The 27,379-nt window shown below is 45.1% G+C and overlaps 56 non-coding genes and 1 pseudogene across 56 annotated transcripts; all 57 read right to left on the reverse strand.

The window, feature by feature from the left end:
• Positions 1–235: 235 nt before the first annotated feature.
• Positions 236–354, reverse strand: LOC134120045 (5S ribosomal RNA). The gene has a single exon (XR_009951594.1). It is a non-coding gene; the product is annotated as a 5S ribosomal RNA (ribosomal RNA).
• A 395-nt stretch (positions 355–749) lies between these two features.
• LOC134120046 (5S ribosomal RNA) lies at positions 750–868 on the reverse strand. The gene has a single exon (XR_009951595.1). It is a non-coding gene; the product is annotated as a 5S ribosomal RNA (ribosomal RNA).
• A 339-nt stretch (positions 869–1,207) lies between these two features.
• Positions 1,208–1,326, reverse strand: LOC134120275 (5S ribosomal RNA). The gene has a single exon (XR_009951823.1). It is a non-coding gene; the product is annotated as a 5S ribosomal RNA (ribosomal RNA).
• A 395-nt stretch (positions 1,327–1,721) lies between these two features.
• On the reverse strand, positions 1,722–1,840 carry LOC134120047 (5S ribosomal RNA). The gene has a single exon (XR_009951596.1). It is a non-coding gene; the product is annotated as a 5S ribosomal RNA (ribosomal RNA).
• Positions 1,841–2,179: 339 nt separating this feature from the next.
• On the reverse strand, positions 2,180–2,298 carry LOC134120215 (5S ribosomal RNA). The gene has a single exon (XR_009951764.1). It is a non-coding gene; the product is annotated as a 5S ribosomal RNA (ribosomal RNA).
• A 339-nt stretch (positions 2,299–2,637) lies between these two features.
• On the reverse strand, positions 2,638–2,756 carry LOC134120048 (5S ribosomal RNA). The gene has a single exon (XR_009951597.1). It is a non-coding gene; the product is annotated as a 5S ribosomal RNA (ribosomal RNA).
• Positions 2,757–3,151: 395 nt separating this feature from the next.
• On the reverse strand, positions 3,152–3,270 carry LOC134120050 (5S ribosomal RNA). Its single transcript, XR_009951599.1, has one exon. It is a non-coding gene; the product is annotated as a 5S ribosomal RNA (ribosomal RNA).
• A 339-nt stretch (positions 3,271–3,609) lies between these two features.
• LOC134120051 (5S ribosomal RNA) lies at positions 3,610–3,728 on the reverse strand. The gene has a single exon (XR_009951600.1). It is a non-coding gene; the product is annotated as a 5S ribosomal RNA (ribosomal RNA).
• Positions 3,729–4,123: 395 nt separating this feature from the next.
• On the reverse strand, positions 4,124–4,242 carry LOC134120052 (5S ribosomal RNA). Its single transcript, XR_009951601.1, has one exon. It is a non-coding gene; the product is annotated as a 5S ribosomal RNA (ribosomal RNA).
• A 339-nt stretch (positions 4,243–4,581) lies between these two features.
• Positions 4,582–4,700, reverse strand: LOC134120053 (5S ribosomal RNA). Its single transcript, XR_009951602.1, has one exon. It is a non-coding gene; the product is annotated as a 5S ribosomal RNA (ribosomal RNA).
• A 395-nt stretch (positions 4,701–5,095) lies between these two features.
• LOC134120054 (5S ribosomal RNA) lies at positions 5,096–5,214 on the reverse strand. The gene has a single exon (XR_009951603.1). It is a non-coding gene; the product is annotated as a 5S ribosomal RNA (ribosomal RNA).
• A 339-nt stretch (positions 5,215–5,553) lies between these two features.
• On the reverse strand, positions 5,554–5,672 carry LOC134120055 (5S ribosomal RNA). The gene has a single exon (XR_009951604.1). It is a non-coding gene; the product is annotated as a 5S ribosomal RNA (ribosomal RNA).
• A 395-nt stretch (positions 5,673–6,067) lies between these two features.
• Positions 6,068–6,186, reverse strand: LOC134120056 (5S ribosomal RNA). The gene has a single exon (XR_009951605.1). It is a non-coding gene; the product is annotated as a 5S ribosomal RNA (ribosomal RNA).
• A 339-nt stretch (positions 6,187–6,525) lies between these two features.
• On the reverse strand, positions 6,526–6,644 carry LOC134120057 (5S ribosomal RNA). The gene has a single exon (XR_009951606.1). It is a non-coding gene; the product is annotated as a 5S ribosomal RNA (ribosomal RNA).
• Positions 6,645–7,039: 395 nt separating this feature from the next.
• LOC134120058 (5S ribosomal RNA) lies at positions 7,040–7,158 on the reverse strand. The gene has a single exon (XR_009951607.1). It is a non-coding gene; the product is annotated as a 5S ribosomal RNA (ribosomal RNA).
• A 339-nt stretch (positions 7,159–7,497) lies between these two features.
• LOC134120059 (5S ribosomal RNA) lies at positions 7,498–7,616 on the reverse strand. The gene has a single exon (XR_009951608.1). It is a non-coding gene; the product is annotated as a 5S ribosomal RNA (ribosomal RNA).
• Positions 7,617–8,011: 395 nt separating this feature from the next.
• On the reverse strand, positions 8,012–8,130 carry LOC134120061 (5S ribosomal RNA). The gene has a single exon (XR_009951610.1). It is a non-coding gene; the product is annotated as a 5S ribosomal RNA (ribosomal RNA).
• A 339-nt stretch (positions 8,131–8,469) lies between these two features.
• LOC134120062 (5S ribosomal RNA) lies at positions 8,470–8,588 on the reverse strand. The gene has a single exon (XR_009951611.1). It is a non-coding gene; the product is annotated as a 5S ribosomal RNA (ribosomal RNA).
• Positions 8,589–8,983: 395 nt separating this feature from the next.
• On the reverse strand, positions 8,984–9,102 carry LOC134120063 (5S ribosomal RNA). Its single transcript, XR_009951612.1, has one exon. It is a non-coding gene; the product is annotated as a 5S ribosomal RNA (ribosomal RNA).
• A 339-nt stretch (positions 9,103–9,441) lies between these two features.
• LOC134120064 (5S ribosomal RNA) lies at positions 9,442–9,560 on the reverse strand. Its single transcript, XR_009951613.1, has one exon. It is a non-coding gene; the product is annotated as a 5S ribosomal RNA (ribosomal RNA).
• Positions 9,561–9,955: 395 nt separating this feature from the next.
• On the reverse strand, positions 9,956–10,074 carry LOC134120065 (5S ribosomal RNA). Its single transcript, XR_009951614.1, has one exon. It is a non-coding gene; the product is annotated as a 5S ribosomal RNA (ribosomal RNA).
• Positions 10,075–10,413: 339 nt separating this feature from the next.
• Positions 10,414–10,532, reverse strand: LOC134120066 (5S ribosomal RNA). The gene has a single exon (XR_009951615.1). It is a non-coding gene; the product is annotated as a 5S ribosomal RNA (ribosomal RNA).
• A 395-nt stretch (positions 10,533–10,927) lies between these two features.
• LOC134120067 (5S ribosomal RNA) lies at positions 10,928–11,046 on the reverse strand. The gene has a single exon (XR_009951616.1). It is a non-coding gene; the product is annotated as a 5S ribosomal RNA (ribosomal RNA).
• Positions 11,047–11,385: 339 nt separating this feature from the next.
• LOC134120068 (5S ribosomal RNA) lies at positions 11,386–11,504 on the reverse strand. Its single transcript, XR_009951617.1, has one exon. It is a non-coding gene; the product is annotated as a 5S ribosomal RNA (ribosomal RNA).
• Positions 11,505–11,899: 395 nt separating this feature from the next.
• On the reverse strand, positions 11,900–12,018 carry LOC134120069 (5S ribosomal RNA). Its single transcript, XR_009951618.1, has one exon. It is a non-coding gene; the product is annotated as a 5S ribosomal RNA (ribosomal RNA).
• A 339-nt stretch (positions 12,019–12,357) lies between these two features.
• On the reverse strand, positions 12,358–12,476 carry LOC134120070 (5S ribosomal RNA). Its single transcript, XR_009951619.1, has one exon. It is a non-coding gene; the product is annotated as a 5S ribosomal RNA (ribosomal RNA).
• Positions 12,477–12,871: 395 nt separating this feature from the next.
• On the reverse strand, positions 12,872–12,990 carry LOC134120072 (5S ribosomal RNA). The gene has a single exon (XR_009951621.1). It is a non-coding gene; the product is annotated as a 5S ribosomal RNA (ribosomal RNA).
• Positions 12,991–13,329: 339 nt separating this feature from the next.
• Positions 13,330–13,448, reverse strand: LOC134120073 (5S ribosomal RNA). The gene has a single exon (XR_009951622.1). It is a non-coding gene; the product is annotated as a 5S ribosomal RNA (ribosomal RNA).
• Positions 13,449–13,843: 395 nt separating this feature from the next.
• Positions 13,844–13,962, reverse strand: LOC134120074 (5S ribosomal RNA). Its single transcript, XR_009951623.1, has one exon. It is a non-coding gene; the product is annotated as a 5S ribosomal RNA (ribosomal RNA).
• Positions 13,963–14,301: 339 nt separating this feature from the next.
• Positions 14,302–14,420, reverse strand: LOC134120075 (5S ribosomal RNA). The gene has a single exon (XR_009951624.1). It is a non-coding gene; the product is annotated as a 5S ribosomal RNA (ribosomal RNA).
• Positions 14,421–14,815: 395 nt separating this feature from the next.
• On the reverse strand, positions 14,816–14,934 carry LOC134120076 (5S ribosomal RNA). The gene has a single exon (XR_009951625.1). It is a non-coding gene; the product is annotated as a 5S ribosomal RNA (ribosomal RNA).
• Positions 14,935–15,273: 339 nt separating this feature from the next.
• LOC134120078 (5S ribosomal RNA) lies at positions 15,274–15,392 on the reverse strand. Its single transcript, XR_009951627.1, has one exon. It is a non-coding gene; the product is annotated as a 5S ribosomal RNA (ribosomal RNA).
• A 395-nt stretch (positions 15,393–15,787) lies between these two features.
• On the reverse strand, positions 15,788–15,906 carry LOC134120079 (5S ribosomal RNA). The gene has a single exon (XR_009951628.1). It is a non-coding gene; the product is annotated as a 5S ribosomal RNA (ribosomal RNA).
• Positions 15,907–16,245: 339 nt separating this feature from the next.
• Positions 16,246–16,364, reverse strand: LOC134120080 (5S ribosomal RNA). Its single transcript, XR_009951629.1, has one exon. It is a non-coding gene; the product is annotated as a 5S ribosomal RNA (ribosomal RNA).
• Positions 16,365–16,759: 395 nt separating this feature from the next.
• On the reverse strand, positions 16,760–16,878 carry LOC134120081 (5S ribosomal RNA). The gene has a single exon (XR_009951630.1). It is a non-coding gene; the product is annotated as a 5S ribosomal RNA (ribosomal RNA).
• A 339-nt stretch (positions 16,879–17,217) lies between these two features.
• Positions 17,218–17,336, reverse strand: LOC134120082 (5S ribosomal RNA). The gene has a single exon (XR_009951631.1). It is a non-coding gene; the product is annotated as a 5S ribosomal RNA (ribosomal RNA).
• A 395-nt stretch (positions 17,337–17,731) lies between these two features.
• On the reverse strand, positions 17,732–17,845 carry LOC134120325 (5S ribosomal RNA; annotated as a pseudogene).
• A 339-nt stretch (positions 17,846–18,184) lies between these two features.
• On the reverse strand, positions 18,185–18,303 carry LOC134120255 (5S ribosomal RNA). Its single transcript, XR_009951803.1, has one exon. It is a non-coding gene; the product is annotated as a 5S ribosomal RNA (ribosomal RNA).
• A 344-nt stretch (positions 18,304–18,647) lies between these two features.
• LOC134120084 (5S ribosomal RNA) lies at positions 18,648–18,766 on the reverse strand. Its single transcript, XR_009951633.1, has one exon. It is a non-coding gene; the product is annotated as a 5S ribosomal RNA (ribosomal RNA).
• A 339-nt stretch (positions 18,767–19,105) lies between these two features.
• On the reverse strand, positions 19,106–19,224 carry LOC134120085 (5S ribosomal RNA). Its single transcript, XR_009951634.1, has one exon. It is a non-coding gene; the product is annotated as a 5S ribosomal RNA (ribosomal RNA).
• Positions 19,225–19,563: 339 nt separating this feature from the next.
• On the reverse strand, positions 19,564–19,682 carry LOC134120086 (5S ribosomal RNA). Its single transcript, XR_009951635.1, has one exon. It is a non-coding gene; the product is annotated as a 5S ribosomal RNA (ribosomal RNA).
• A 395-nt stretch (positions 19,683–20,077) lies between these two features.
• LOC134120087 (5S ribosomal RNA) lies at positions 20,078–20,196 on the reverse strand. The gene has a single exon (XR_009951636.1). It is a non-coding gene; the product is annotated as a 5S ribosomal RNA (ribosomal RNA).
• Positions 20,197–20,535: 339 nt separating this feature from the next.
• Positions 20,536–20,654, reverse strand: LOC134120088 (5S ribosomal RNA). The gene has a single exon (XR_009951637.1). It is a non-coding gene; the product is annotated as a 5S ribosomal RNA (ribosomal RNA).
• A 395-nt stretch (positions 20,655–21,049) lies between these two features.
• LOC134120307 (5S ribosomal RNA) lies at positions 21,050–21,168 on the reverse strand. The gene has a single exon (XR_009951855.1). It is a non-coding gene; the product is annotated as a 5S ribosomal RNA (ribosomal RNA).
• A 339-nt stretch (positions 21,169–21,507) lies between these two features.
• Positions 21,508–21,626, reverse strand: LOC134120089 (5S ribosomal RNA). Its single transcript, XR_009951638.1, has one exon. It is a non-coding gene; the product is annotated as a 5S ribosomal RNA (ribosomal RNA).
• Positions 21,627–21,965: 339 nt separating this feature from the next.
• Positions 21,966–22,084, reverse strand: LOC134120090 (5S ribosomal RNA). The gene has a single exon (XR_009951639.1). It is a non-coding gene; the product is annotated as a 5S ribosomal RNA (ribosomal RNA).
• Positions 22,085–22,428: 344 nt separating this feature from the next.
• On the reverse strand, positions 22,429–22,547 carry LOC134120091 (5S ribosomal RNA). The gene has a single exon (XR_009951640.1). It is a non-coding gene; the product is annotated as a 5S ribosomal RNA (ribosomal RNA).
• A 339-nt stretch (positions 22,548–22,886) lies between these two features.
• On the reverse strand, positions 22,887–23,005 carry LOC134120092 (5S ribosomal RNA). The gene has a single exon (XR_009951641.1). It is a non-coding gene; the product is annotated as a 5S ribosomal RNA (ribosomal RNA).
• Positions 23,006–23,349: 344 nt separating this feature from the next.
• Positions 23,350–23,468, reverse strand: LOC134120093 (5S ribosomal RNA). The gene has a single exon (XR_009951642.1). It is a non-coding gene; the product is annotated as a 5S ribosomal RNA (ribosomal RNA).
• A 339-nt stretch (positions 23,469–23,807) lies between these two features.
• LOC134120095 (5S ribosomal RNA) lies at positions 23,808–23,926 on the reverse strand. The gene has a single exon (XR_009951644.1). It is a non-coding gene; the product is annotated as a 5S ribosomal RNA (ribosomal RNA).
• A 395-nt stretch (positions 23,927–24,321) lies between these two features.
• On the reverse strand, positions 24,322–24,440 carry LOC134120096 (5S ribosomal RNA). The gene has a single exon (XR_009951645.1). It is a non-coding gene; the product is annotated as a 5S ribosomal RNA (ribosomal RNA).
• Positions 24,441–24,779: 339 nt separating this feature from the next.
• LOC134120097 (5S ribosomal RNA) lies at positions 24,780–24,898 on the reverse strand. Its single transcript, XR_009951646.1, has one exon. It is a non-coding gene; the product is annotated as a 5S ribosomal RNA (ribosomal RNA).
• Positions 24,899–25,293: 395 nt separating this feature from the next.
• On the reverse strand, positions 25,294–25,412 carry LOC134120098 (5S ribosomal RNA). The gene has a single exon (XR_009951647.1). It is a non-coding gene; the product is annotated as a 5S ribosomal RNA (ribosomal RNA).
• Positions 25,413–25,751: 339 nt separating this feature from the next.
• On the reverse strand, positions 25,752–25,870 carry LOC134120248 (5S ribosomal RNA). The gene has a single exon (XR_009951796.1). It is a non-coding gene; the product is annotated as a 5S ribosomal RNA (ribosomal RNA).
• A 395-nt stretch (positions 25,871–26,265) lies between these two features.
• Positions 26,266–26,384, reverse strand: LOC134120099 (5S ribosomal RNA). Its single transcript, XR_009951648.1, has one exon. It is a non-coding gene; the product is annotated as a 5S ribosomal RNA (ribosomal RNA).
• A 339-nt stretch (positions 26,385–26,723) lies between these two features.
• LOC134120207 (5S ribosomal RNA) lies at positions 26,724–26,842 on the reverse strand. The gene has a single exon (XR_009951756.1). It is a non-coding gene; the product is annotated as a 5S ribosomal RNA (ribosomal RNA).
• Positions 26,843–27,181: 339 nt separating this feature from the next.
• On the reverse strand, positions 27,182–27,300 carry LOC134120100 (5S ribosomal RNA). The gene has a single exon (XR_009951649.1). It is a non-coding gene; the product is annotated as a 5S ribosomal RNA (ribosomal RNA).
• Between the last annotated feature and the right edge of the window lie 79 nt (positions 27,301–27,379).

Consider the following 27,379-nt stretch of genomic DNA (forward strand, 5'->3'; position numbering starts at 1 on the left):
GTGACATCCCATGCCGAAAATTGGATGGACTAGAGAAGACCCGCCCAGGGGTCCCAGCCAATCGGTGAATGGCCATTGCAGTCCCCGCCACCTCAAATGGCCTGACGATGGTATGGACGTAAGCCACCTTTCATCTTCTTCCTATTGCATCTCTTCTACAATGTGACATTTTTTTTACAATTGTGTAGGTGTACAATCTACGGCGCTGGGCGGCTTTCAGAGAGAGAAGTGAAAAAGCTTACGGCACCTGGGATTCCCAGGCGGTCTTCCATCCAGGTACTAACCAGGCCCTGCTCTGCTTAGCTTCCGAGATCAGACGAGATCGGGCGGAACCAGAGAGGTATGGCCGTAAGCTGCTTTTCATCTTTTTCCTAATCCTTTAAAACGTGTCAAAGATAATCAGAAGTTTCTTTTTCTAAAATTGAAGCAGTTCTTAGCATTGGCAAAAGAGGTTCCTAAAGCCTGAAGGTAACTTTACTTTTCTTCACTGGCAATTCTAACATGTTGGGTTAGCACCTGTATTTCAACGGCTAAATTACAAACAATAGTATGCCAATCGTAAATGTTGATCAACACTAATTTAGCAATCATGAAACGGAATCATTTTGGATATTATTGTCTAATTTCCTTTCATATCCAACGTTAAAACAACACTAAACATGCATCTCTTCAACAATGTGATATTCTTTTTGTAATTTGTAGGTGTACAATCTGCGGCGCTCGGCGGCTTTCGGAGAGAGAAGTGAAAAAGCTTACGGCACCTGGGATTCCCAGGCGGTCTTCCATCCAGGTACTAACCAGGCCCTGCTCTGCTTAGCTTCCGAGATCAGACGAGATCGGGCGGAACCAGAGAGGTATGGCCGTAAGCTGCTTTTTATCTTTTTCCTAATCCTTTCTAATGCGTCAATGAATTATGACACGCCTGCCGTTGGCATCTTTGTGTGGGTTAAATAAGGGTATGCAAAGAAGGCTGTGACATCCCATGCCGAAAATTGGATGGACTAGAGAAGACCCGCCCAGGGGTCCCAGCCAATCGGTGAATGGCCATTGCAGTCCCCGCCACCTCAAATGGCCTGACGATGGTATGGACGTAAGCCACCTTTCATCTTCTTCCTATTGCATCTCTTCTACAATGTGACATTTTTTTTACAATTGTGTAGGTGTACAATCTACGGCGCTGGGCGGCTTTCAGAGAGAGAAGTGAAAAAGCTTACGGCACCTGGGATTTCCAGGCGGTCTTCCATCCAGGTACTAACCAGGCCCTGCTCTGCTTAGCTTCCGAGATCAGACGAGATCGGGCGGAACCAGAGAGGTATGGCCGTAAGCTGCTTTTCATCTTTTTCCTAATCCTTTAAAACGTGTCAAAGATAATCAGAAGTTTCTTTTTCTAAAATTGAAGCAGTTCTTAGCATTGGCAAAAGAGGTTCCTAAAGCCTGAAGGTAACTTTACTTTTCTTCACTGGCAATTCTAACATGTTGGGTTAGCACCTGTATTTCAACGGCTAAATTACAAACAATAGTATGCCAATCGTAAATGTTGATCAACACTAATTTAGCAATCATGAAACGGAATCATTTTGGATATTATTGTCTAATTTCCTTTCATATCCAACGTTAAAACAACACTAAACATGCATCTCTTCAACAATGTGATATTCTTTTTGTAATTTGTAGGTGTACAATCTGCGGCGCTCGGCGGCTTTCGGAGAGAGAAGTGAAAAAGCTTACGGCACCTGGGATTCCCAGGCGGTCTTCCATCCAGGTACTAACCAGGCCCTGCTCTGCTTAGCTTCCGAGATCAGACGAGATCGGGCGGAACCAGAGAGGTATGGCCGTAAGCTGCTTTTTATCTTTTTCCTAATCCTTTATAATGCGTCAATGAATTATGACACGCCTGCCGTTGGCATCTTTGTGTGGGTTAAATAAGGGTATGCAAAGAAGGCTGTGACATCCCATGCCGAAAATTGGATGGACTAGAGAAGACCCGCCCAGGGGTCCCAGCCAATCGGTGAATGGCCATTGCAGTCCCCGCCACCTCAAATGGCCTGACGATGGTATGGACGTAAGCCACCTTTCATCTTCTTCCTATTGCATCTCTTCTACAATGTGACATTTTTTTTACAATTGTGTAGGTGTACAATCTACGGCGCTGGGCGGGTTTCAGAGAGAGAAGTGAAAAAGCTTACGGCACCTGGGATTCCCAGGCGGTCTTCCATTCAGGTACTAACCAGGCCCTGCTCTGCTTAGCTTCCGAGATCAGACGAGATCGGGCGGAACCAGAGAGGTATGGCCGTAAGCTGCTTTTTATCTTTTTCCTAATCCTTTATAATGCGTCAATGAATTATGACACGCCTGCCGTTGGCATCTTTGTGTGGGTTAAATAAGGGTATGCAAAGAAGGCTGTGACATCCCATGCCGAAAATTGGATGGACTAGAGAAGACCCGCCCAGGGGTCCCAGCCAATCGGTGAATGGCCATTGCAGTCCCCGCCACCTCAAATGGCCTGACGATGGTATGGACGTAAGCCACCTTTCATCTTCTTCCTATTGCATCTCTTCTACAATGTGACATTTTTTTTACAATTGTGTAGGTGTACAATCTACGGCGCTGGGCGGCTTTCAGAGAGAGAAGTGAAAAAGCTTACGGCACCTGGGATTCCCAGGCGGTCTTCCATCCAGGTACTAACCAGGCCCTGCTCTGCTTAGCTTCCGAGATCAGACGAGATCGGGCGGAACCAGAGAGGTATGGCCGTAAGCTGCTTTTCATCTTTTTCCTAATCCTTTAAAACGTGTCAAAGATAATCAGAAGTTTCTTTTTCTAAAATTGAAGCAGTTCTTAGCATTGGCAAAAGAGGTTCCTAAAGCCTGAAGGTAACTTTACTTTTCTTCACTGGCAATTCTAACATGTTGGGTTAGCACCTGTATTTCAACGGCTAAATTACAAACAATAGTATGCCAATCGTAAATGTTGATCAACACTAATTTAGCAATCATGAAACGGAATCATTTTGGATATTATTGTCTAATTTCCTTTCATATCCAACGTTAAAACAACACTAAACATGCATCTCTTCAACAATGTGCTATTCTTTTTGTAATTTGTAGGTGTACAATCTGCGGCGCTCGGCGGCTTTCGGAGAGAGAAGTGAAAAAGCTTACGGCACCTGGGATTCCCAGGCGGTCTTCCATCCAGGTACTAACCAGGCCCTGCTCTGCTTAGCTTCCGAGATCAGACGAGATCGGGCGGAACCAGAGAGGTATGGCCGTAAGCTGCTTTTTATCTTTTTCCTAATCCTTTCTAATGCGTCAATGAATTATGACACGCCTGCCGTTGGCATCTTTGTGTGGGTTAAATAAGGGTATGCAAAGAAGGCTGTGACATCCCATGCCGAAAATTGGATGGACTAGAGAAGACCCGCCCAGGGGTCCCAGCCAATCGGTGAATGGCCATTGCAGTCCCCGCCACCTCAAATGGCCTGACGATGGTATGGACGTAAGCCACCTTTCATCTTCTTCCTATTGCATCTCTTCTACAATGTGACATTTTTTTTACAATTGTGTAGGTGTACAATCTACGGCGCTGGGCGGCTTTCAGAGAGAGAAGTGAAAAAGCTTACGGCACCTGGGATTCCCAGGCGGTCTTCCATCCAGGTACTAACCAGGCCCTGCTCTGCTTAGCTTCCGAGATCAGACGAGATCGGGCGGAACCAGAGAGGTATGGCCGTAAGCTGCTTTTCATCTTTTTCCTAATCCTTTAAAACGTGTCAAAGATAATCAGAAGTTTCTTTTTCTAAAATTGAAGCAGTTCTTAGCATTGGCAAAAGAGGTTCCTAAAGCCTGAAGGTAACTTTACTTTTCTTCACTGGCAATTCTAACATGTTGGGTTAGCACCTGTATTTCAACGGCTAAATTACAAACAATAGTATGCCAATCGTAAATGTTGATCAACACTAATTTAGCAATCATGAAACGGAATCATTTTGGATAATATTGTCTAATTTCCTTTCATATCCAACGTTAAAACAACACTAAACATGCATCTCTTCAACAATGTGATATTCTTTTTGTAATTTGTAGGTGTACAATCTGCGGCGCTCGGCGGCTTTCGGAGAGAGAAGTGAAAAAGCTTACGGCACCTGGGATTCCCAGGCGGTCTTCCATCCAGGTACTAACCAGGCCCTGCTCTGCTTAGCTTCCGAGATCAGACGAGATCGGGCGGAACCAGAGAGGTATGGCCGTAAGCTGCTTTTTATCTTTTTCCTAATCCTTTATAATGCGTCAATGAATTATGACACGCCTGCCGTTGGCATCTTTGTGTGGGTTAAATAAGGGTATGCAAAGAAGGCTGTGACATCCCATGCCGAAAATTGGATGGACTAGAGAAGACCCGCCCAGGGGTCCCAGCCAATCGGTGAATGGCCATTGCAGTCCCCGCCACCTCAAATGGCCTGACGATGGTATGGACGTAAGCCACCTTTCATCTTCTTCCTATTGCATCTCTTCTACAATGTGACATTTTTTTTACAATTGTGTAGGTGTACAATCTACGGCGCTGGGCGGCTTTCAGAGAGAGAAGTGAAAAAGCTTACGGCACCTGGGATTCCCAGGCGGTCTTCCATCCAGGTACTAACCAGGCCCTGCTCTGCTTAGCTTCCGAGATCAGACGAGATCGGGCGGAACCAGAGAGGTATGGCCGTAAGCTGCTTTTCATCTTTTTCCTAATCCTTTAAAACGTGTCAAAGATAATCAGAAGTTTCTTTTTCTAAAATTGAAGCAGTTCTTAGCATTGGCAAAAGAGGTTCCTAAAGCCTGAAGGTAACTTTACTTTTCTTCACTGGCAATTCTAACATGTTGGGTTAGCACCTGTATTTCAACGGCTAAATTACAAACAATAGTATGCCAATCGTAAATGTTGATCAACACTAATTTAGCAATCATGAAACGGAATCATTTTGGATAATATTGTCTAATTTCCTTTCATATCCAACGTTAAAACAACACTAAACATGCATCTCTTCAACAATGTGATATTCTTTTTGTAATTTGTAGGTGTACAATCTGCGGCGCTCGGCGGCTTTCGGAGAGAGAAGTGAAAAAGCTTACGGCACCTGGGATTCCCAGGCGGTCTTCCATCCAGGTACTAACCAGGCCCTGCTCTGCTTAGCTTCCGAGATCAGACGAGATCGGGCGGAACCAGAGAGGTATGGCCGTAAGCTGCTTTTTATCTTTTTCCTAATCCTTTATAATGCGTCAATGAATTATGACACGCCTGCCGTTGGCATCTTTGTGTGGGTTAAATAAGGGTATGCAAAGAAGGCTGTGACATCCCATGCCGAAAATTGGATGGACTAGAGAAGACCCGCCCAGGGGTCCCAGCCAATCGGTGAATGGCCATTGCAGTCCCCGCCACCTCAAATGGCCTGACGATGGTATGGACGTAAGCCACCTTTCATCTTCTTCCTATTGCATCTCTTCTACAATGTGACATTTTTTTTACAATTGTGTAGGTGTACAATCTACGGCGCTGGGCGGCTTTCAGAGAGAGAAGTGAAAAAGCTTACGGCACCTGGGATTCCCAGGCGGTCTTCCATCCAGGTACTAACCAGGCCCTGCTCTGCTTAGCTTCCGAGATCAGACGAGATCGGGCGGAACCAGAGAGGTATGGCCGTAAGCTGCTTTTCATCTTTTTCCTAATCCTTTAAAACGTGTCAAAGATAATCAGAAGTTTCTTTTTCTAAAATTGAAGCAGTTCTTAGCATTGGCAAAAGAGGTTCCTAAAGCCTGAAGGTAACTTTACTTTTCTTCACTGGCAATTCTAACATGTTGGGTTAGCACCTGTATTTCAACGGCTAAATTACAAACAATAGTATGCCAATCGTAAATGTTGATCAACACTAATTTAGCAATCATGAAACGGAATCATTTTGGATATTATTGTCTAATTTCCTTTCATATCCAACGTTAAAACAACACTAAACATGCATCTCTTCAACAATGTGCTATTCTTTTTGTAATTTGTAGGTGTACAATCTGCGGCGCTCGGCGGCTTTCGGAGAGAGAAGTGAAAAAGCTTACGGCACCTGGGATTCCCAGGCGGTCTTCCATCCAGGTACTAACCAGGCCCTGCTCTGCTTAGCTTCCGAGATCAGACGAGATCGGGCGGAACCAGAGAGGTATGGCCGTAAGCTGCTTTTTATCTTTTTCCTAATCCTTTCTAATGCGTCAATGAATTATGACACGCCTGCCGTTGGCATCTTTGTGTGGGTTAAATAAGGGTATGCAAAGAAGGCTGTGACATCCCATGCCGAAAATTGGATGGACTAGAGAAGACCCGCCCAGGGGTCCCAGCCAATCGGTGAATGGCCATTGCAGTCCCCGCCACCTCAAATGGCCTGACGATGGTATGGACGTAAGCCACCTTTCATCTTCTTCCTATTGCATCTCTTCTACAATGTGACATTTTTTTTACAATTGTGTAGGTGTACAATCTACGGCGCTGGGCGGCTTTCAGAGAGAGAAGTGAAAAAGCTTACGGCACCTGGGATTCCCAGGCGGTCTTCCATCCAGGTACTAACCAGGCCCTGCTCTGCTTAGCTTCCGAGATCAGACGAGATCGGGCGGAACCAGAGAGGTATGGCCGTAAGCTGCTTTTCATCTTTTTCCTAATCCTTTAAAACGTGTCAAAGATAATCAGAAGTTTCTTTTTCTAAAATTGAAGCAGTTCTTAGCATTGGCAAAAGAGGTTCCTAAAGCCTGAAGGTAACTTTACTTTTCTTCACTGGCAATTCTAACATGTTGGGTTAGCACCTGTATTTCAACGGCTAAATTACAAACAATAGTATGCCAATCGTAAATGTTGATCAACACTAATTTAGCAATCATGAAACGGAATCATTTTGGATATTATTGTCTAATTTCCTTTCATATCCAACGTTAAAACAACACTAAACATGCATCTCTTCAACAATGTGCTATTCTTTTTGTAATTTGTAGGTGTACAATCTGCGGCGCTCGGCGGCTTTCGGAGAGAGAAGTGAAAAAGCTTACGGCACCTGGGATTCCCAGGCGGTCTTCCATCCAGGTACTAACCAGGCCCTGCTCTGCTTAGCTTCCGAGATCAGACGAGATCGGGCGGAACCAGAGAGGTATGGCCGTAAGCTGCTTTTTATCTTTTTCCTAATCCTTTCTAATGCGTCAATGAATTATGACACGCCTGCCGTTGGCATCTTTGTGTGGGTTAAATAAGGGTATGCAAAGAAGGCTGTGACATCCCATGCCGAAAATTGGATGGACTAGAGAAGACCCGCCCAGGGGTCCCAGCCAATCGGTGAATGGCCATTGCAGTCCCCGCCACCTCAAATGGCCTGACGATGGTATGGACGTAAGCCACCTTTCATCTTCTTCCTATTGCATCTCTTCTACAATGTGACATTTTTTTTACAATTGTGTAGGTGTACAATCTACGGCGCTGGGCGGCTTTCAGAGAGAGAAGTGAAAAAGCTTACGGCACCTGGGATTCCCAGGCGGTCTTCCATCCAGGTACTAACCAGGCCCTGCTCTGCTTAGCTTCCGAGATCAGACGAGATCGGGCGGAACCAGAGAGGTATGGCCGTAAGCTGCTTTTCATCTTTTTCCTAATCCTTTAAAACGTGTCAAAGATAATCAGAAGTTTCTTTTTCTAAAATTGAAGCAGTTCTTAGCATTGGCAAAAGAGGTTCCTAAAGCCTGAAGGTAACTTTACTTTTCTTCACTGGCAATTCTAACATGTTGGGTTAGCACCTGTATTTCAACGGCTAAATTACAAACAATAGTATGCCAATCGTAAATGTTGATCAACACTAATTTAGCAATCATGAAACGGAATCATTTTGGATATTATTGTCTAATTTCCTTTCATATCCAACGTTAAAACAACACTAAACATGCATCTCTTCAACAATGTGATATTCTTTTTGTAATTTGTAGGTGTACAATCTGCGGCGCTCGGCGGCTTTCGGAGAGAGAAGTGAAAAAGCTTACGGCACCTGGGATTCCCAGGCGGTCTTCCATCCAGGTACTAACCAGGCCCTGCTCTGCTTAGCTTCCGAGATCAGACGAGATCGGGCGGAACCAGAGAGGTATGGCCGTAAGCTGCTTTTTATCTTTTTCCTAATCCTTTATAATGCGTCAATGAATTATGACACGCCTGCCGTTGGCATCTTTGTGTGGGTTAAATAAGGGTATGCAAAGAAGGCTGTGACATCCCATGCCGAAAATTGGATGGACTAGAGAAGACCCGCCCAGGGGTCCCAGCCAATCGGTGAATGGCCATTGCAGTCCCCGCCACCTCAAATGGCCTGACGATGGTATGGACGTAAGCCACCTTTCATCTTCTTCCTATTGCATCTCTTCTACAATGTGACATTTTTTTTACAATTGTGTAGGTGTACAATCTACGGCGCTGGGCGGCTTTCAGAGAGAGAAGTGAAAAAGCTTACGGCACCTGGGATTCCCAGGCGGTCTTCCATCCAGGTACTAACCAGGCCCTGCTCTGCTTAGCTTCCGAGATCAGACGAGATCGGGCGGAACCAGAGAGGTATGGCCGTAAGCTGCTTTTCATCTTTTTCCTAATCCTTTAAAACGTGTCAAAGATAATCAGAAGTTTCTTTTTCTAAAATTGAAGCAGTTCTTAGCATTGGCAAAAGAGGTTCCTAAAGCCTGAAGGTAACTTTACTTTTCTTCACTGGCAATTCTAACATGTTGGGTTAGCACCTGTATTTCAACGGCTAAATTACAAACAATAGTATGCCAATCGTAAATGTTGATCAACACTAATTTAGCAATCATGAAACGGAATCATTTTGGATATTATTGTCTAATTTCCTTTCATATCCAACGTTAAAACAACACTAAACATGCATCTCTTCAACAATGTGCTATTCTTTTTGTAATTTGTAGGTGTACAATCTGCGGCGCTCGGCGGCTTTCGGAGAGAGAAGTGAAAAAGCTTACGGCACCTGGGATTCCCAGGCGGTCTTCCATCCAGGTACTAACCAGGCCCTGCTCTGCTTAGCTTCCGAGATCAGACGAGATCGGGCGGAACCAGAGAGGTATGGCCGTAAGCTGCTTTTTATCTTTTTCCTAATCCTTTATAATGCGTCAATGAATTATGACACGCCTGCCGTTGGCATCTTTGTGTGGGTTAAATAAGGGTATGCAAAGAAGGCTGTGACATCCCATGCCGAAAATTGGATGGACTAGAGAAGACCCGCCCAGGGGTCCCAGCCAATCGGTGAATGGCCATTGCAGTCCCCGCCACCTCAAATGGCCTGACGATGGTATGGACGTAAGCCACCTTTCATCTTCTTCCTATTGCATCTCTTCTACAATGTGACATTTTTTTTACAATTGTGTAGGTGTACAATCTACGGCGCTGGGCGGCTTTCAGAGAGAGAAGTGAAAAAGCTTACGGCACCTGGGATTCCCAGGCGGTCTTCCATCCAGGTACTAACCAGGCCCTGCTCTGCTTAGCTTCCGAGATCAGACGAGATCGGGCGGAACCAGAGAGGTATGGCCGTAAGCTGCTTTTCATCTTTTTCCTAATCCTTTAAAACGTGTCAAAGATAATCAGAAGTTTCTTTTTCTAAAATTGAAGCAGTTCTTAGCATTGGCAAAAGAGGTTCCTAAAGCCTGAAGGTAACTTTACTTTTCTTCACTGGCAATTCTAACATGTTGGGTTAGCACCTGTATTTCAACGGCTAAATTACAAACAATAGTATGCCAATCGTAAATGTTGATCAACACTAATTTAGCAATCATGAAACGGAATCATTTTGGATATTATTGTCTAATTTCCTTTCATATCCAACGTTAAAACAACACTAAACATGCATCTCTTCAACAATGTGATATTCTTTTTGTAATTTGTAGGTGTACAATCTGCGGCGCTCGGCGGCTTTCGGAGAGAGAAGTGAAAAAGCTTACGGCACCTGGGATTCCCAGGCGGTCTTCCATCCAGGTACTAACCAGGCCCTGCTCTGCTTAGCTTCCGAGATCAGACGAGATCGGGCGGAACCAGAGAGGTATGGCCGTAAGCTGCTTTTTATCTTTTTCCTAATCCTTTATAATGCGTCAATGAATTATGACACGCCTGCCGTTGGCATCTTTGTGTGGGTTAAATAAGGGTATGCAAAGAAGGCTGTGACATCCCATGCCGAAAATTGGATGGACTAGAGAAGACCCGCCCAGGGGTCCCAGCCAATCGGTGAATGGCCATTGCAGTCCCCGCCACCTCAAATGGCCTGACGATGGTATGGACGTAAGCCACCTTTCATCTTCTTCCTATTGCATCTCTTCTACAATGTGACATTTTTTTTACAATTGTGTAGGTGTACAATCTACGGCGCTGGGCGGCTTTCAGAGAGAGAAGTGAAAAAGCTTACGGCACCTGGGATTCCCAGGCGGTCTTCCATCCAGGTACTAACCAGGCCCTGCTCTGCTTAGCTTCCGAGATCAGACGAGATCGGGCGGAACCAGAGAGGTATGGCCGTAAGCTGCTTTTCATCTTTTTCCTAATCCTTTAAAACGTGTCAAAGATAATCAGAAGTTTCTTTTTCTAAAATTGAAGCAGTTCTTAGCATTGGCAAGAGAGGTTCCTAAAGCCTGAAGGTAACTTTACTTTTCTTCACTGGCAATTCTAACATGTTGGGTTAGCACCTGTATTTCAACGGCTAAATTACAAACAATAGTATGCCAATCGTAAATGTTGATCAACACTAATTTAGCAATCATGAAACAGAATCATTTTGGATATTATTGTCTAATTTCCTTTCATATCCAACGTTAAAACAACACTAAACATGCATCTCTTCAACAATGTGATATTCTTTTTGTAATTTGTAGGTGTACAATCTGCGGCGCTCGGCGGCTTTCGGAGAGAGAAGTGAAAAAGCTTACGGCACCTGGGATTCCCAGGCGGTCTTCCATCCAGGTACTAACCAGGCCCTGCTCTGCTTAGCTTCCGAGATCAGACGAGATCGGGCGGAACCAGAGAGGTATGGCCGTAAGCTGCTTTTTATCTTTTTCCTAATCCTTTATAATGCGTCAATGAATTATGACACGCCTGCCGTTGGCATCTTTGTGTGGGTTAAATAAGGGTATGCAAAGAAGGCTGTGACATCCCATGCCGAAAATTGGATGGACTAGAGAAGACCCGCCCAGGGGTCCCAGCCAATCGGTGAATGGCCATTGCAGTCCCCGCCACCTCAAATGGCCTGACGATGGTATGGACGTAAGCCACCTTTCATCTTCTTCCTATTGCATCTCTTCTACAATGTGACATTTTTTTTACAATTGTGTAGGTGTACAATCTACGGCGCTGGGCGGCTTTCAGAGAGAGAAGTGAAAAAGCTTACGGCACCTGGGATTCCCAGGCGGTCTTCCATCCAGGTACTAACCAGGCCCTGCTCTGCTTAGCTTCCGAGATCAGACGAGATCGGGCGGAACCAGAGAGGTATGGCCGTAAGCTGCTTTTCATCTTTTTCCTAATCCTTTAAAACGTGTCAAAGATAATCAGAAGTTTCTTTTTCTAAAATTGAAGCAGTTCTTAGCATTGGCAAAAGAGGTTCCTAAAGCCTGAAGGTAACTTTACTTTTCTTCACTGGCAATTCTAACATGTTGGGTTAGCACCTGTATTTCAACGGCTAAATTACAAACAATAGTATGCCAATCGTAAATGTTGATCAACACTAATTTAGCAATCATGAAACGGAATCATTTTGGATATTATTGTCTAATTTCCTTTCATATCCAACGTTAAAACAACACTAAACATGCATCTCTTCAACAATGTGCTATTCTTTTTGTAATTTGTAGGTGTACAATCTGCGGCGCTCGGCGGCTTTCGGAGAGAGAAGTGAAAAAGCTTACGGCACCTGGGATTCCCAGGCGGTCTTCCATCCAGGTACTAACCAGGCCCTGCTCTGCTTAGCTTCCGAGATCAGACGAGATCGGGCGGAACCAGAGAGGTATGGCCGTAAGCTGCTTTTTATCTTTTTCCTAATCCTTTATAATGCGTCAATGAATTATGACACGCCTGCCGTTGGCATCTTTGTGTGGGTTAAATAAGGGTATGCAAAGAAGGCTGTGACATCCCATGCCGAAAATTGGATGGACTAGAGAAGACCCGCCCAGGGGTCCCAGCCAATCGGTGAATGGCCATTGCAGTCCCCGCCACCTCAAATGGCCTGACGATGGTATGGACGTAAGCCACCTTTCATCTTCTTCCTATTGCATCTCTTCTACAATGTGACATTTTTTTTACAATTGTGTAGGTGTACAATCTACGGCGCTGGGCGGCTTTCAGAGAGAGAAGTGAAAAAGCTTACGGCACCTGGGATTCCCAGGCGGTCTTCCATCCAGGTACTAACCAGGCCCTGCTCTGCTTAGCTTCCGAGATCAGACGAGATCGGGCGGAACCAGAGAGGTATGGCCGTAAGCTGCTTTTCATCTTTTTCCTAATCCTTTAAAACGTGTCAAAGATAATCAGAAGTTTCTTTTTCTAAAATTGAAGCAGTTCTTAGCATTGGCAAAAGAGGTTCCTAAAGCCTGAAGGTAACTTTACTTTTCTTCACTGGCAATTCTAACATGTTGGGTTAGCACCTGTATTTCAACGGCTAAATTACAAACAATAGTATGCCAATCGTAAATGTTGATCAACACTAATTTAGCAATCATGAAACGGAATCATTTTGGATATTATTGTCTAATTTCCTTTCATATCCAACGTTAAAACAACACTAAACATGCATCTCTTCAACAATGTGCTATTCTTTTTGTAATTTGTAGGTGTACAATCTGCGGCGCTCGGCGGCTTTCGGAGAGAGAAGTGAAAAAGCTTACGGCACCTGGGATTCCCAGGCGGTCTTCCATCCAGGTACTAACCAGGCCCTGCTCTGCTTAGCTTCCGAGATCAGACGAGATCGGGCGGAACCAGAGAGGTATGGCCGTAAGCTGCTTTTTATCTTTTTCCTAATCCTTTATAATGCGTCAATGAATTATGACACGCCTGCCGTTGGCATCTTTGTGTGGGTTAAATAAGGGTATGCAAAGAAGGCTGTGACATCCCATGCCGAAAATTGGATGGACTAGAGAAGACCCGCCCAGGGGTCCCAGCCAATCGGTGAATGGCCATTGCAGTCCCCGCCACCTCAAATGGCCTGACGATGGTATGGACGTAAGCCACCTTTCATCTTCTTCCTATTGCATCTCTTCTACAATGTGACATTTTTTTTACAATTGTGTAGGTGTACAATCTACGGCGCTGGGCGGCTTTCAGAGAGAGAAGTGAAAAAGCTTACGGCACCTGGGATTCCCAGGCGGTCTTCCATCCAGGTACTAACCAGGCCCTGCTCTGCTTAGCTTCCGAGATCAGACGAGATCGGGCGGAACCAGAGAGGTATGGCCGTAAGCTGCTTTTCATCTTTTTCCTAATCCTTTAAAACGTGTCAAAGATAATCAGAAGTTTCTTTTTCTAAAATTGAAGCAGTTCTTAGCATTGGCAAAAGAGGTTCCTAAAGCCTGAAGGTAACTTTACTTTTCTTCACTGGCAATTCTAACATGTTGGGTTAGCACCTGTATTTCAACGGCTAAATTACAAACAATAGTATGCCAATCGTAAATGTTGATCAACACTAATTTAGCAATCATGAAACGGAATCATTTTGGATATTATTGTCTAATTTCCTTTCATATCCAACGTTAAAACAACACTAAACATGCATCTCTTCAACAATGTGATATTCTTTTTGTAATTTGTAGGTGTACAATCTGCGGCGCTCGGCGGCTTTCGGAGAGAGAAGTGAAAAAGCTTACGGCACCTGGGATTCCCAGGCGGTCTTCCATCCAGGTACTAACCAGGCCCTGCTCTGCTTAGCTTCCGAGATCAGACGAGATCGGGCGGAACCAGAGAGGTATGGCCGTAAGCTGCTTTTTATCTTTTTCCTAATCCTTTATAATGCGTCAATGAATTATGACACGCCTGCCGTTGGCATCTTTGTGTGGGTTAAATAAGGGTATGCAAAGAAGGCTGTGACATCCCATGCCGAAAATTGGATGGACTAGAGAAGACCCGCCCAGGGGTCCCAGCCAATCGGTGAATGGCCATTGCAGTCCCCGCCACCTCAAATGGCCTGACGATGGTATGGACGTAAGCCACCTTTCATCTTCTTCCTATTGCATCTCTTCTACAATGTGACATTTTTTTTACAATTGTGTAGGTGTACAATCTACGGCGCTGGGCGGCTTTCAGAGAGAGAAGTGAAAAAGCTTACGGCACCTGGGATTCCCAGGCGGTCTTCCATCCAGGTACTAACCAGGCCCTGCTCTGCTTAGCTTCCGAGATCAGACGAGATCGGGCGGAACCAGAGAGGTATGGCCGTAAGCTGCTTTTCATCTTTTTCCTAATCCTTTAAAACGTGTCAAAGATAATCAGAAGTTTCTTTTTCTAAAATTGAAGCAGTTCTTAGCATTGGCAAGAGAGGTTCCTAAAGCCTGAAGGTAACTTTACTTTTCTTCACTGGCAATTCTAACATGTTGGGTTAGCACCTGTATTTCAACGGCTAAATTACAAACAATAGTATGCCAATCGTAAATGTTGATCAACACTAATTTAGCAATCATGAAACGGAATCATTTTGGATAATATTGTCTAATTTCCTTTCATATCCAACGTTAAAACAACACTAAACATGCATCTCTTCAACAATGTGATATTCTTTTTGTAATTTGTAGGTGTACAATCTGCGGCGCTCGGCGGCTTTCGGAGAGAGAAGTGAAAAAGCTTACGGCACCTGGGATTCCCAGGCGGTCTTCCATCCAGGTACTAACCAGGCCCTGCTCTGCTTAGCTTCCGAGATCAGACGAGATCGGGCGGAACCAGAGAGGTATGGCCGTAAGCTGCTTTTTATCTTTTTCCTAATCCTTTATAATGCGTCAATGAATTATGACACGCCTGCCGTTGGCATCTTTGTGTGGGTTAAATAAGGGTATGCAAAGAAGGCTGTGACATCCCATGCCGAAAATTGGATGGACTAGAGAAGACCCGCCCAGGGGTCCCAGCCAATCGGTGAATGGCCATTGCAGTCCCCGCCACCTCAAATGGCCTGACGATGGTATGGACGTAAGCCACCTTTCATCTTCTTCCTATTGCATCTCTTCTACAATGTGACATTTTTTTTACAATTGTGTAGGTGTACAATCTACGGCGCTGGGCGGCTTTCAGAGAGAGAAGTGAAAAAGCTTACGGCACCTGGGATTCCCAGGCGGTCTTCCATCCAGGTACTAACCAGGCCCTGCTCTGCTTAGCTTCCGAGATCAGACGAGATCGGGCGGAACCAGAGAGGTATGGCCGTAAGCTGCTTTTCATCTTTTTCCTAATCCTTTAAAACGTGTCAAAGATAATCAGAAGTTTCTTTTTCTAAAATTGAAGCAGTTCTTAGCATTGGCAAGAGAGGTTCCTAAAGCCTGAAGGTAACTTTACTTTTCTTCACTGGCAATTCTAACATGTTGGGTTAGCACCTGTATTTCAACGGCTAAATTACAAACAATAGTATGCCAATCGTAAATGTTGATCAACACTAATTTAGCAATCATGAAACGGAATCATTTTGGATAATATTGTCTAATTTCCTTTCATATCCAACGTTAAAACAACACTAAACATGCATCTCTTCAACAATGTGATATTCTTTTTGTAATTTGTAGGTGTACAATCTGCGGCGCTCGGCGGCTTTCGGAGAGAGAAGTGAAAAAGCTTACGGCACCTGGGATTCCCAGGCGGTCTTCCATCCAGGTACTAACCAGGCCCTGCTCTGCTTAGCTTCCGAGATCAGACGAGATCGGGCGGAACCAGAGAGGTATGGCCGTAAGCTGCTTTTTATCTTTTTCCTAATCCTTTATAATGCGTCAATGAATTATGACACGCCTGCCGTTGGCATCTTTGTGTGGGTTAAATAAGGGTATGCAAAGAAGGCTGTGACATCCCATGCCGAAAATTGGATGGACTAGAGAAGACCCGCCCAGGGGTCCCAGCCAATCGGTGAATGGCCATTGCAGTCCCCGCCACCTCAAATGGCCTGACGATGGTATGGACGTAAGCCACCTTTCATCTTCTTCCTATTGCATCTCTTCTACAATGTGACATTTTTTTTACAATTGTGTAGGTGTACAATCTACGGCGCTGGGCGGCTTTCAGAGAGAGAAGTGAAAAAGCTTACGGCACCTGGGATTCCCAGGCGGTCTTCCATCCAGGTACTAACCAGGCCCTGCTCTGCTTAGCTTCCGAGATCAGACGAGATCGGGCGGAACCAGAGAGGTATGGCCGTAAGCTGCTTTTCATCTTTTTCCTAATCCTTTAAAACGTGTCAAAGATAATCAGAAGTTTCTTTTTCTAAAATTGAAGCAGTTCTTAGCATTGGCAAGAGAGGTTCCTAAAGCCTGAAGGTAACTTTACTTTTCTTCACTGGCAATTCTAACATGTTGGGTTAGCACCTGTATTTCAACGGCTAAATTACAAACAATAGTATGCCAATCGTAAATGTTGATCAACACTAATTTAGCAAACATGAAACGGAATCATTTTGGATATTATTGTCTAATTTCCTTTCATATCCAACGTTAAAACAACACTAAACATGCATCTCTTCAACAATGTGATATTCTTTTTGTAATATGTAGGTGTACAATCTGCGGCGCTCGGCGGCTTTCGGAGAGAGAAGTGAAAAAGCTTACGGCACCTGGGATTCCCAGGCGGTCTTCCATCCAGGTACTAACCAGGCCCTGCTCTGCTTAGCTTCCGAGATCAGACGAGATCGGGCGGAACCAGAGAGGTATGGCCGTAAGCTGCTTTTTATCTTTTTCCTAATCCTTTATAATGCGTCAATGAATTATGACACGCCTGCCGTTGGCATCTTTGTGTGGGTTAAATAAGGGTATGCAAAGAAGGCTGTGACATCCCATGCCGAAAATTGGATGGACTAGAGAAGACCCGCCCAGGGGTCCCAGCCAATCGGTGAATGGCCATTGCAGTCCCCGCCACCTCAAATGGCCTGACGATGGTATGGACGTAAGCCACCTTTCATCTTCTTCCTATTGCATCTCTTCTACAATGTGACATTTTTTTTACAATTGTGTAGGTGTACAATCTACGGCGCTGGGCGGCTTTCAGAGAGAGAAGTGAAAAAGCTTACGGCACCTGGGATTCCCAGGCGGTCTTCCATCCAGGTACTAACCAGGCCCTGCTCTGCTTAGCTTCCGAGATCAGACGAGATCGGGCGGAACCAGAGAGGTATGGCCGTAAGCTGCTTTTCATCTTTTTCCTAATCCTTTAAAACGTGTCAAAGATAATCAGAAGTTTCTTTTTCTAAAATTGAAGCAGTTCTTAGCATTGGCAAGAGAGGTTCCTAAAGCCTGAAGGTAACTTTACTTTTCTTCACTGGCAATTCTAACATGTTGGGTTAGCACCTGTATTTCAACGGCTAAATTACAAACAATAGTATGCCAATCGTAAATGTTGATCAACACTAATTTAGCAAACATGAAACGGAATCATTTTGGATATTATTGTCTAATTTCCTTTCATATCCAACGTTAAAACAACACTAAACATGCATCTCTTCAACAATGTGATATTCTTTTTGTAATATGTAGGTGTACAATCTGCGGCGCTCGGCGGCTTTCGGAGAGAGAAGTGAAAAAGCTTACGGCACCTGGGATTCCCAGGGGGTCTTCCATCCAGGTACTAACCAGGCCCTGCTCAGCTTCCGAGATCAGACGAGATCGGGCGGAACCAGAGAGGTATGGCCGTAAGCTGCTTTTTATCTTTTTCCTAATCCTTTATAATGCGTCAATGAATTATGACACGCCTGCCGTTGGCATCTTTGTGTGGGTTAAATAAGGGTATGCAAAGAAGGCTGTGACATCCCATGCCGAAAATTGGATGGACTAGAGAAGACCCGCCCAGGGGTCCCAGCCAATCGGTGAATGGCCATTGCAGTCCCCGCCACCTCAAATGGCCTGACGATGGTATGGACGTAAGCCACCTTTCATCTTCTTCCTATTGCATCTCTTCTACAATGTGACATTTTTTTTACAATTGTGTAGGTGTACAATCTACGGCGCTGGGCGGCTTTCAGAGAGAGAAGTGAAAAAGCTTACGGCACCTGGGATTCCCAGGCGGTCTTCCATCCAGGTACTAACCAGGCCCTGCTCTGCTTAGCTTCCGAGATCAGACGAGATCGGGCGGAACCAGAGAGGTATGGCCGTAACCTGGATTTCATCTTATTCCTAATCCTTTAAAACGTGTCAAAGTTAATCAGAAGTTTCTTTTTCTAAAATTGAAGCAGTTCTTAGCATTGGCAAGAGAGGTTCCTAAAGCCTGAAGGTAACTTTACTTTTCTTCACTGGCAATTCTAACATGTTGGGTTAGCACCTGTATTTCAACGGCTAAATTACAAAAAATAGTATGCCAATCGTAAATGTTGATCAACACTAATTTAGCAATCATGAAACGGAATCATTTTGGATAATATTGTCTAATTTCCTTTCATATCCAACGTTAAAACAGGTGTACAATCTGCGGCGCTCGGCGGCTTTCGGAGAGAGAAGTGAAAAAGCTTACGGCACCTGGGATTCCCAGGCGGTCTTCCATCCAGGTACTAACCAGGCCCTGCTCTGCTTAGCTTCCGAGATCAGACGAGATCGGGCGGAACCAGAGAGGTATGGCCGTAAGCTGCTTTTTATCTTTTTCCTAATCCTTTATAATGCGTCAAAGAATTATGACACGCCTGCCGTTGGCATCTTTGTGTGGGTTAAATAAGGGTATGCAAAGAAGGCTGTGACATCCCATGGCGAAAATTGGATGGACTAGAGAAGACCCGCCCAGGGGTCCCAGCCAATCGGTGAATGGCCATTGCAGTCCCCGCCACCTCAAATGGCCTGACGATGGTATGGACGTAAGCCACCTTTCATCTTCTTCCTATTGCATCTCTTCTACAATGTGAATTTTTTTTTACAATTGTGTAGGTGTACAATCTACGGCGCTGGGCGGCTTTCAGAGAGAGAAGTGAAAAAGCTTACGGCACCTGGGATTCCCAGGCGGTCTTCCATCCAGGTACTAACCAGGCCCTGCTCTGCTTAGCTTCCGAGATCAGACGAGATCGGGCGGAACCAGAGAGGTATGGCCGTAAGCTGCTTTTTATCTTTTTCCTAATCCTTTATAATGCGTCAATGAATTATGACACGCCTGCCGTTGGCATCTTTGTGTGGGTTAAATAAGGGTATGCAAAGAAGGCTGTGACATCCCATGCCGAAAATTGGATGGACTAGAGAAGACCCGCCCAGGGGTCCCAGCCAATCGGTGAATGGCCATTGCAGTCCCCGCCACCTCAAATGGCCTGACGATGGTATGGACGTAAGCCACCTTTCATCTTCTTCCTATTGCATCTCTTCTACAATGTGACATTTTTTTTACAATTGTGTAGGTGTACAATCTACGGCGCTGGGCGGCTTTCAGAGAGAGAAGTGAAAAAGCTTACGGCACCTGGGATTCCCAGGCGGTCTTCCATCCAGGTACTAACCAGGCCCTGCTCTGCTTAGCTTCCGAGATCAGACGAGATCGGGCGGAACCAGAGAGGTATGGCCGTAAGCTGCTTTTCATCTTTTTCCTAATCCTTTAAAACGTGTCAAAGATAATCAGAAGTTTCTTTTTCTAAAATTGAAGCAGTTCTTAGCATTGGCAAGAGAGGTTCCTAAAGCCTGAAGGTAACTTTACTTTTCTTCACTGGCAATTCTAACATGTTGGGTTAGCACCTGTATTTCAACGGCTAAATTACAAACAATAGTATGCCAATCGTAAATGTTGATCAACACTAATTTAGCAATCATGAAACGGAATGATTTTGGATAATATTGTCTAATTTCCTTTCATATCCAACGTTAAAACAACACTAAACATGCATCTCTTCAACAATGTGATATTCTTTTTGTAATTTGTAGGTGTACAATCTGCGGCGCTCGGCGGCTTTCGGAGAGAGAAGTGAAAAAGCTTACGGCACCTGGGATTCCCAGGCGGTCTTCCATCCAGGTACTAACCAGGCCCTGCTCTGCTTAGCTTCCGAGATCAGACGAGATCGGGCGGAACCAGAGAGGTATGGCCGTAAGCTGCTTTTTATCTTTTTCCTAATCCTTTATAATGCGTCAATGAATTATGACACGCCTGCCGTTGGCATCTTTGTGTGGGTTAAATAAGGGTATGCAAAGAAGGCTGTGACATCCCATGCCGAAAATTGGATGGACTAGAGAAGACCCGCCCAGGGGTCCCAGCCAATCGGTGAATGGCCATTGCAGTCCCCGCCACCTCAAATGGCCTGACGATGGTATGGACGTAAGCCACCTTTCATCTTCTTCCTATTGCATCTCTTCTACAATGTGACATTTTTTTTACAATTGTGTAGGTGTACAATCTACGGCGCTGGGCGGCTTTCAGAGAGAGAAGTGAAAAAGCTTACGGCACCTGGGATTCCCAGGCGGTCTTCCATCCAGGTACTAACCAGGCCCTGCTCTGCTTAGCTTCCGAGATCAGACGAGATCGGGCGGAACCAGAGAGGTATGGCCGTAAGCTGCTTTTCATCTTTTTCCTAATCCTTTAAAACGTGTCAAAGATAATCAGAAGTTTCTTTTTCTAAAATTGAAGCAGTTCTTAGCATTGGCAAGAGAGGTTCCTAAAGCCTGAAGGTAACTTTACTTTTCTTCACTGGCAATTCTAACATGTTGGGTTAGCACCTGTATTTCAACGGCTAAATTACAAACAATAGTATGCCAATCGTAAATGTTGATCAACACTAATTTAGCAATCATGAAACGGAATCATTTTGGATATTATTGTCTAATTTCCTTTCATATCCAACGTTAAAACAACACTAAACATGCATCTCTTCAACAATGTGATATTCTTTTTGTAATTTGTAGGTGTACAATCTGCGGCGCTCGGCGGCTTTCGGAGAGAGAAGTGAAAAAGCTTACGGCACCTGGGATTCCCAGGCGGTCTTCCATCCAGGTACTAACCAGGCCCTGCTCTGCTTAGCTTGCGAGATCAGACGAGATCGGGCGGAACCAGAGAGGTATGGCCGTAAGCTGCTTTTTATCTTTTTCCTAATCCTTTATAATGCGTCAATGAATTATGACACGCCTGCCGTTGGCATCTTTGTGTGGGTTAAATAAGGGTATGCAAAGAAGGCTGTGACATCCCATGCCGAAAATTGGATGGACTAGAGAAGACCCGCCCAGGGGTCCCAGCCAATCGGTGAATGGCCATTGCAGTCCCCGCCACCTCAAATGGCCTGACGATGGTATGGACGTAAGCCACCTTTCATCTTCTTCCTATTGCATCTCTTCTACAATGTGACATTTTTTTTACAATTGTGTAGGTGTACAATCTACGGCGCTGGGCGGCTTTCAGAGAGAGAAGTGAAAAAGCTTACGGCACCTGGGATTCCCAGGCGGTCTTCCATCCAGGTACTAACCAGGCCCTGCTCTGCTTAGCTTCCGAGATCAGACGAGATCGGGCGGAACCAGAGAGGTATGGCCGTAAGCTGCTTTTTATCTTTTTCCTAATCCTTTATAATGCGTCAATGAATTATGACACGCCTGCCGTTGGCATCTTTGTGTGGGTTAAATAAGGGTATGCAAAGAAGGCTGTGACATCCCATGCCGAAAATTGGATGGACTAGAGAAGACCCGCCCAGGGGTCCCAGCCAATTGGTGAATGGCCATTGCAGTCCCCGCCACCTCAAATGGCCTGACGATGGTATGGACGTAAGCCACCTTTCATCTTCTTCCTATTGCATCTCTTCTACAATGTGACATTTTTTTTACAATTGTGTAGGTGTACAATCTACGGCGCTGGGCGGCTTTCAGAGAGAGAAGTGAAAAAGCTTACGGCACCTGGGATTCCCAGGCGGTCTTCCATCCAGGTACTAACCAGGCCCTGCTCTGCTTAGCTTCCGAGATCAGACGAGATCGGGCGGAACCAGAGAGGTATGGCCGTAAGCTGCTTTTCATCTTTTTCCTAATCCTTTAAAACGTGTCAAAGATAATCAGAAGTTTCTTTTTCTAAAATTGAAGCAGTTCTTAGCATTGGCAAGAGAGGTTCCTAAAGCCTGAAGGTAACTTTACTTTTCTTCACTGGCAATTCTAACATGTTGGGTTAGCACCTGTATTTCAACGGCTAAATTACAAAAAATAGTATGCCAATCGTAAATGTTGATCAACACTAATTTAGCAATCATGAAACGGAATCATTTTGGATAATATTGTCTAATTTCCTTTCATATCCAACGTTAAAACAGGTGTACAATCTGCGGCGCTCGGCGGCTTTCGGAGAGAGAAGTGAAAAAGCTTACGGCACCTGGGATTCCCAGGCGGTCTTCCATCCAGGTACTAACCAGGCCCTGCTCTGCTTAGCTTCCGAGATCAGACGAGATCGGGCGGAACCAGAGAGGTATGGCCGTAAGCTGCTTTTTATCTTTTTCCTAATCCTTTATAATGCGTCAAAGAATTATGACACGCCTGCCGTTGGCATCTTTGTGTGGGTTAAATAAGGGTATGCAAAGAAGGCTGTGACATCCCATGGCGAAAATTGGATGGACTAGAGAAGACCCGCCCAGGGGTCCCAGCCAATCGGTGAATGGCCATTGCAGTCCCCGCCACCTCAAATGGCCTGACGATGGTATGGACGTAAGCCACCTTTCATCTTCTTCCTATTGCATCTCTTCTACAATGTGACATTTTTTTTACAATTGTGTAGGTGTACAATCTACAGCGCTGGGCGGCTTTCAGAGAGAGAAGTGAAAAAGCTTACGGCACCTGGGATTCCCAGGCGGTCTTCCATCCAGGTACTAACCAGGCCCTGCTCTGCTTAGCTTCCGAGATCAGACGAGATCGGGCGGAACCAGAGAGGTATGGCCGTAAGCTGCTTTTCATCTTTTTCCTAATCCTTTAAAACGTGTCAAAGATAATCAGAAGTTTCTTTTTCTAAAATTGAAGCAGTTCTTAGCATTGGCAAGAGAGGTTCCTAAAGCCTGAAGGTAACTTTACTTTTCTTCACTGGCAATTCTAACATGTTGGGTTAGCACCTGTATTTCAACGGCTAAATTACAAAAAATAGTATGCCAATCGTAAATGTTGATCAACACTAATTTAGCAATCATGAAACGGAATCATTTTGGATAATATTGTCTAATTTCCTTTCATATCCAACGTTAAAACAGGTGTACAATCTGCGGCGCTCGGCGGCTTTCGGAGAGAGAAGTGAAAAAGCTTACGGCACCTGGGATTCCCAGGCGGTCTTCCATCCAGGTACTAACCAGGCCCTGCTCTGCTTAGCTTCCGAGATCAGACGAGATCGGGCGGAACCAGAGAGGTATGGCCGTAAGCTGCTTTTTATCTTTTTCCTAATCCTTTATAATGCGTCAAAGAATTATGACACGCCTGCCGTTGGCATCTTTGTGTGGGTTAAATAAGGGTATGCAAAGAAGGCTGTGACATCCCATGGCGAAAATTGGATGGACTAGAGAAGACCCGCCCAGGGGTCCCAGCCAATCGGTGAATGGCCATTGCAGTCCCCGCCACCTCAAATGGCCTGACGATGGTATGGACGTAAGCCACCTTTCATCTTCTTCCTATTGCATCTCTTCTACAATGTGACATTTTTTTTACAATTGTGTAGGTGTACAATCTACAGCGCTGGGCGGCTTTCAGAGAGAGAAGTGAAAAAGCTTACGGCACCTGGGATTCCCAGGCGGTCTTCCATCCAGGTACTAACCAGGCCCTGCTCTGCTTAGCTTCCGAGATCAGACGAGATCGGGCGGAACCAGAGAGGTATGGCCGTAAGCTGCATTTCATCTTTTTCCTAATCCTTTAAAACGTGTCAAAGATAATCAGAAGTTTCTTTTTCTAAAATTGAAGCAGTTCTTAGCATTGGCAAGAGAGGTTCCTAAAGCCTGAAGGTAACTTTACTTTTCTTCACTGGCAATTCTAACATGTTGGGTTAGCACCTGTATTTCAACGGCTAAATTACAAACAATAGTATGCCAATCGTAAATGTTGATCAACACTAATTTAGCAATCATGAAACGGAATCATTTTGGATAATATTGTCTAATTTCCTTTCATATCCAACGTTAAAACAACACTAAACATGCATCTCTTCAACAATGTGATATTCTTTTTGTAATTTGTAGGTGTACAATCTGCGGCGCTCGGCGGCTTTCGGAGAGAGAAGTGAAAAAGCTTACGGCACCTGGGATTCCCAGGCGGTCTTCCATCCAGGTACTAACCAGGCCCTGCTCTGCTTAGCTTCCGAGATCAGACGAGATCGGGCGGAACCAGAGAGGTATGGCCGTAAGCTGCTTTTTATCTTTTTCCTAATCCTTTATAATGCGTCAATGAATTATGACACGCCTGCCGTTGGCATCTTTGTGTGGGTTAAATAAGGGTATGCAAAGAAGGCTGTGACATCCCATGCCGAAAATTGGATGGACTAGAGAAGACCCGCCCAGGGGTCCCAGCCAATCGGTGAATGGCCATTGCAGTCCCCGCCACCTCAAATGGCCTGACGATGGTATGGACGTAAGCCACCTTTCATCTTCTTCCTATTGCATCTCTTCTACAATGTGACATTTTTTTTACAATTGTGTAGGTGTACAATCTACGGCGCTGGGCGGCTTTCAGAGAGAGAAGTGAAAAAGCTTACGGCACCTGGGATTCCCAGGCGGTCTTCCATCCAGGTACTAACCAGGCCCTGCTCTGCTTAGCTTCCGAGATCAGACGAGATCGGGCGGAACCAGAGAGGTATGGCCGTAAGCTGCTTTTCATCTTTTTCCTAATCCTTTAAAACGTGTCAAAGATAATCAGAAGTTTCTTTTTCTAAAATTGAAGCAGTTCTTAGCATTGGCAAGAGAGGTTCCTAAAGCCTGAAGGTAACTTTACTTTTCTTCACTGGCAATTCTAACATGTTGGGTTAGCACCTGTATTTCAACGGCTAAATTACAAACAATAGTATGCCAATCGTAAATGTTGATCAACACTAATTTAGCAATCATGAAACGGAATCATTTTGGATAATATTGTCTAATTTCCTTTCATATCCAACGTTAAAACAACACTAAACATGCATCTCTTCAACAATGTGATATTCTTTTTGTAATTTGTAGGTGTACAATCTGCGGCGCTCGGCGGCTTTCGGAGAGAGAAGTGAAAAAGCTTACGGCACCTGGGATTCCCAGGCGGTCTTCCATCCAGGTACTAACCAGGCCCTGCTCTGCTTAGCTTCCGAGATCAGACGAGATCGGGCGGAACCAGAGAGGTATGGCCGTAAGCTGCTTTTTATCTTTTTCCTAATCCTTTATAATGCGTCAATGAATTATGACACGCCTGCCGTTGGCATCTTTGTGTGGGTTAAATAAGGGTATGCAAAGAAGGCTGTGACATCCCATGCCGAAAATTGGATGGACTAGAGAAGACCCGCCCAGGGGTCCCAGCCAATCGGTGAATGGCCATTGCAGTCCCCGCCACCTCAAATGGCCTGACGATGGTATGGACGTAAGCCACCTTTCATCTTCTTCCTATTGCATCTCTTCTACAATGTGACATTTTTTTTACAATTGTGTAGGTGTACAATCTACGGCGCTGGGCGGCTTTCAGAGAGAGAAGTGAAAAAGCTTACGGCACCTGGGATTCCCAGGCGGTCTTCCATCCAGGTACTAACCAGGCCCTGCTCTGCTTAGCTTCCGAGATCAGAGGAGATCGGGCGGAACCAGAGAGGTATGGCCGTAAGCTGCTTTTCATCTTTTTCCTAATCCTTTAAAACGTGTCAAAGATAATCAGAAGTTTCTTTTTCTAAAATTGAAGCAGTTCTTAGCATTGGCAAGAGAGGTTCCTAAAGCCTGAAGGTAACTTTACTTTTCTTCACTGGCAATTCTAACATGTTGGGTTAGCACCTGTATTTCAACGGCTAAATTACAAACAATAGTATGCCAATCGTAAATGTTGATCAACACTAATTTAGCAATCATGAAACGGAATCATTTTGGATATTATTGTCTAATTTCCTTTCATATCCAACGTTAAAACAACACTAAACATGCATCTCTTCAACAATGTGATATTCTTTTTGTAATTTGTAGGTGTACAATCTGCGGCGCTCGGCGGCTTTCGGAGAGAGAAGTGAAAAAGCTTACGGCACCTGGGATTCCCAGGCGGTCTTCCATCCAGGTACTAACCAGGCCCTGCTCTGCTTAGCTTCCGAGATCAGACGAGATCGGGCGGAACCAGAGAGGTATGGCCGTAAGCTGCTTTTTATCTTTTTCCTAATCCTTTATAATGCGTCAATGAATTATGACACGCCTGCCGTTGGCATCTTTGTGTGGGTTAAATAAGGGTATGCAAAGAAGGCTGTGACATCCCATGCCGAAAATTGGATGGACTAGAGAAGACCCGCCCAGGGGTCCCAGCCAATCGGTGAATGGCCATTGCAGTCCCCGCCACCTCAAATGGCCTGACGATGGTATGGACGTAAGCCACCTTTCATCTTCTTCCTATTGCATCTCTTCTACAATGTGACATTTTTTTTACAATTGTGTAGGTGTACAATCTACGGCGCTGGGCGGCTTTCAGAGAGAGAAGTGAAAAAGCTTACGGCACCTGGGATTCCCAGGCGGTCTTCCATCCAGGTACTAACCAGGCCCTGCTCTGCTTAGCTTCCGAGATCAGACGAGATCGGGCGGAACCAGAGAGGTATGGCCATAAGCTGCTTTTTATCTTTTTCCTAATCCTTTATAATGCGTCAATGAATTATGACACGCCTGCCGTTGGCATCTTTGTGTGGGTTAAATAAGGGTATGCAAAGAAGGCTGTGACATCCCATGCCGAAAATTGGATGGACTAGAGAAGACCCGCCCAGGGGTCCCAGCCAATCGGTGAATGGCCATTGCAGTCCCCGCCACCTCAAATGGCCTGACGATGGTATGGACGTAAGCCACCTTTCATCTTCTTCCTATTGCATCTCTTCTACAATGTGACATTTTTTTTACAATTGTGTAGGTGTACAATCTACGGCGCTGGGCGGCTTTCAGAGAGAGAAGTGAAAAAGCTTACGGCACCTGGGATTCCCAGGCGGTCTTCCATCCAGGTACTAACCAGGCCCTGCTCTGCTTAGCTTCCGAGATCAGACGAGATCGGGCGGAACCAGAGAGGTATGGCCGTAAGCTGCTTTTCATCTTTTTCCTAATCCTTTAAAACGTGTCAAAGATAATCAGAAGTTTCTTTTTCTAAAATTGAAGCAGTTC

The sequence above is a fragment of the Pungitius pungitius genome, unplaced genomic scaffold (assembly GCF_949316345.1).
Source record: "Pungitius pungitius unplaced genomic scaffold, fPunPun2.1 scaffold_26, whole genome shotgun sequence".
In the NCBI taxonomy this organism is placed as follows: Eukaryota; Metazoa; Chordata; class Actinopteri; order Perciformes; family Gasterosteidae; genus Pungitius; species Pungitius pungitius.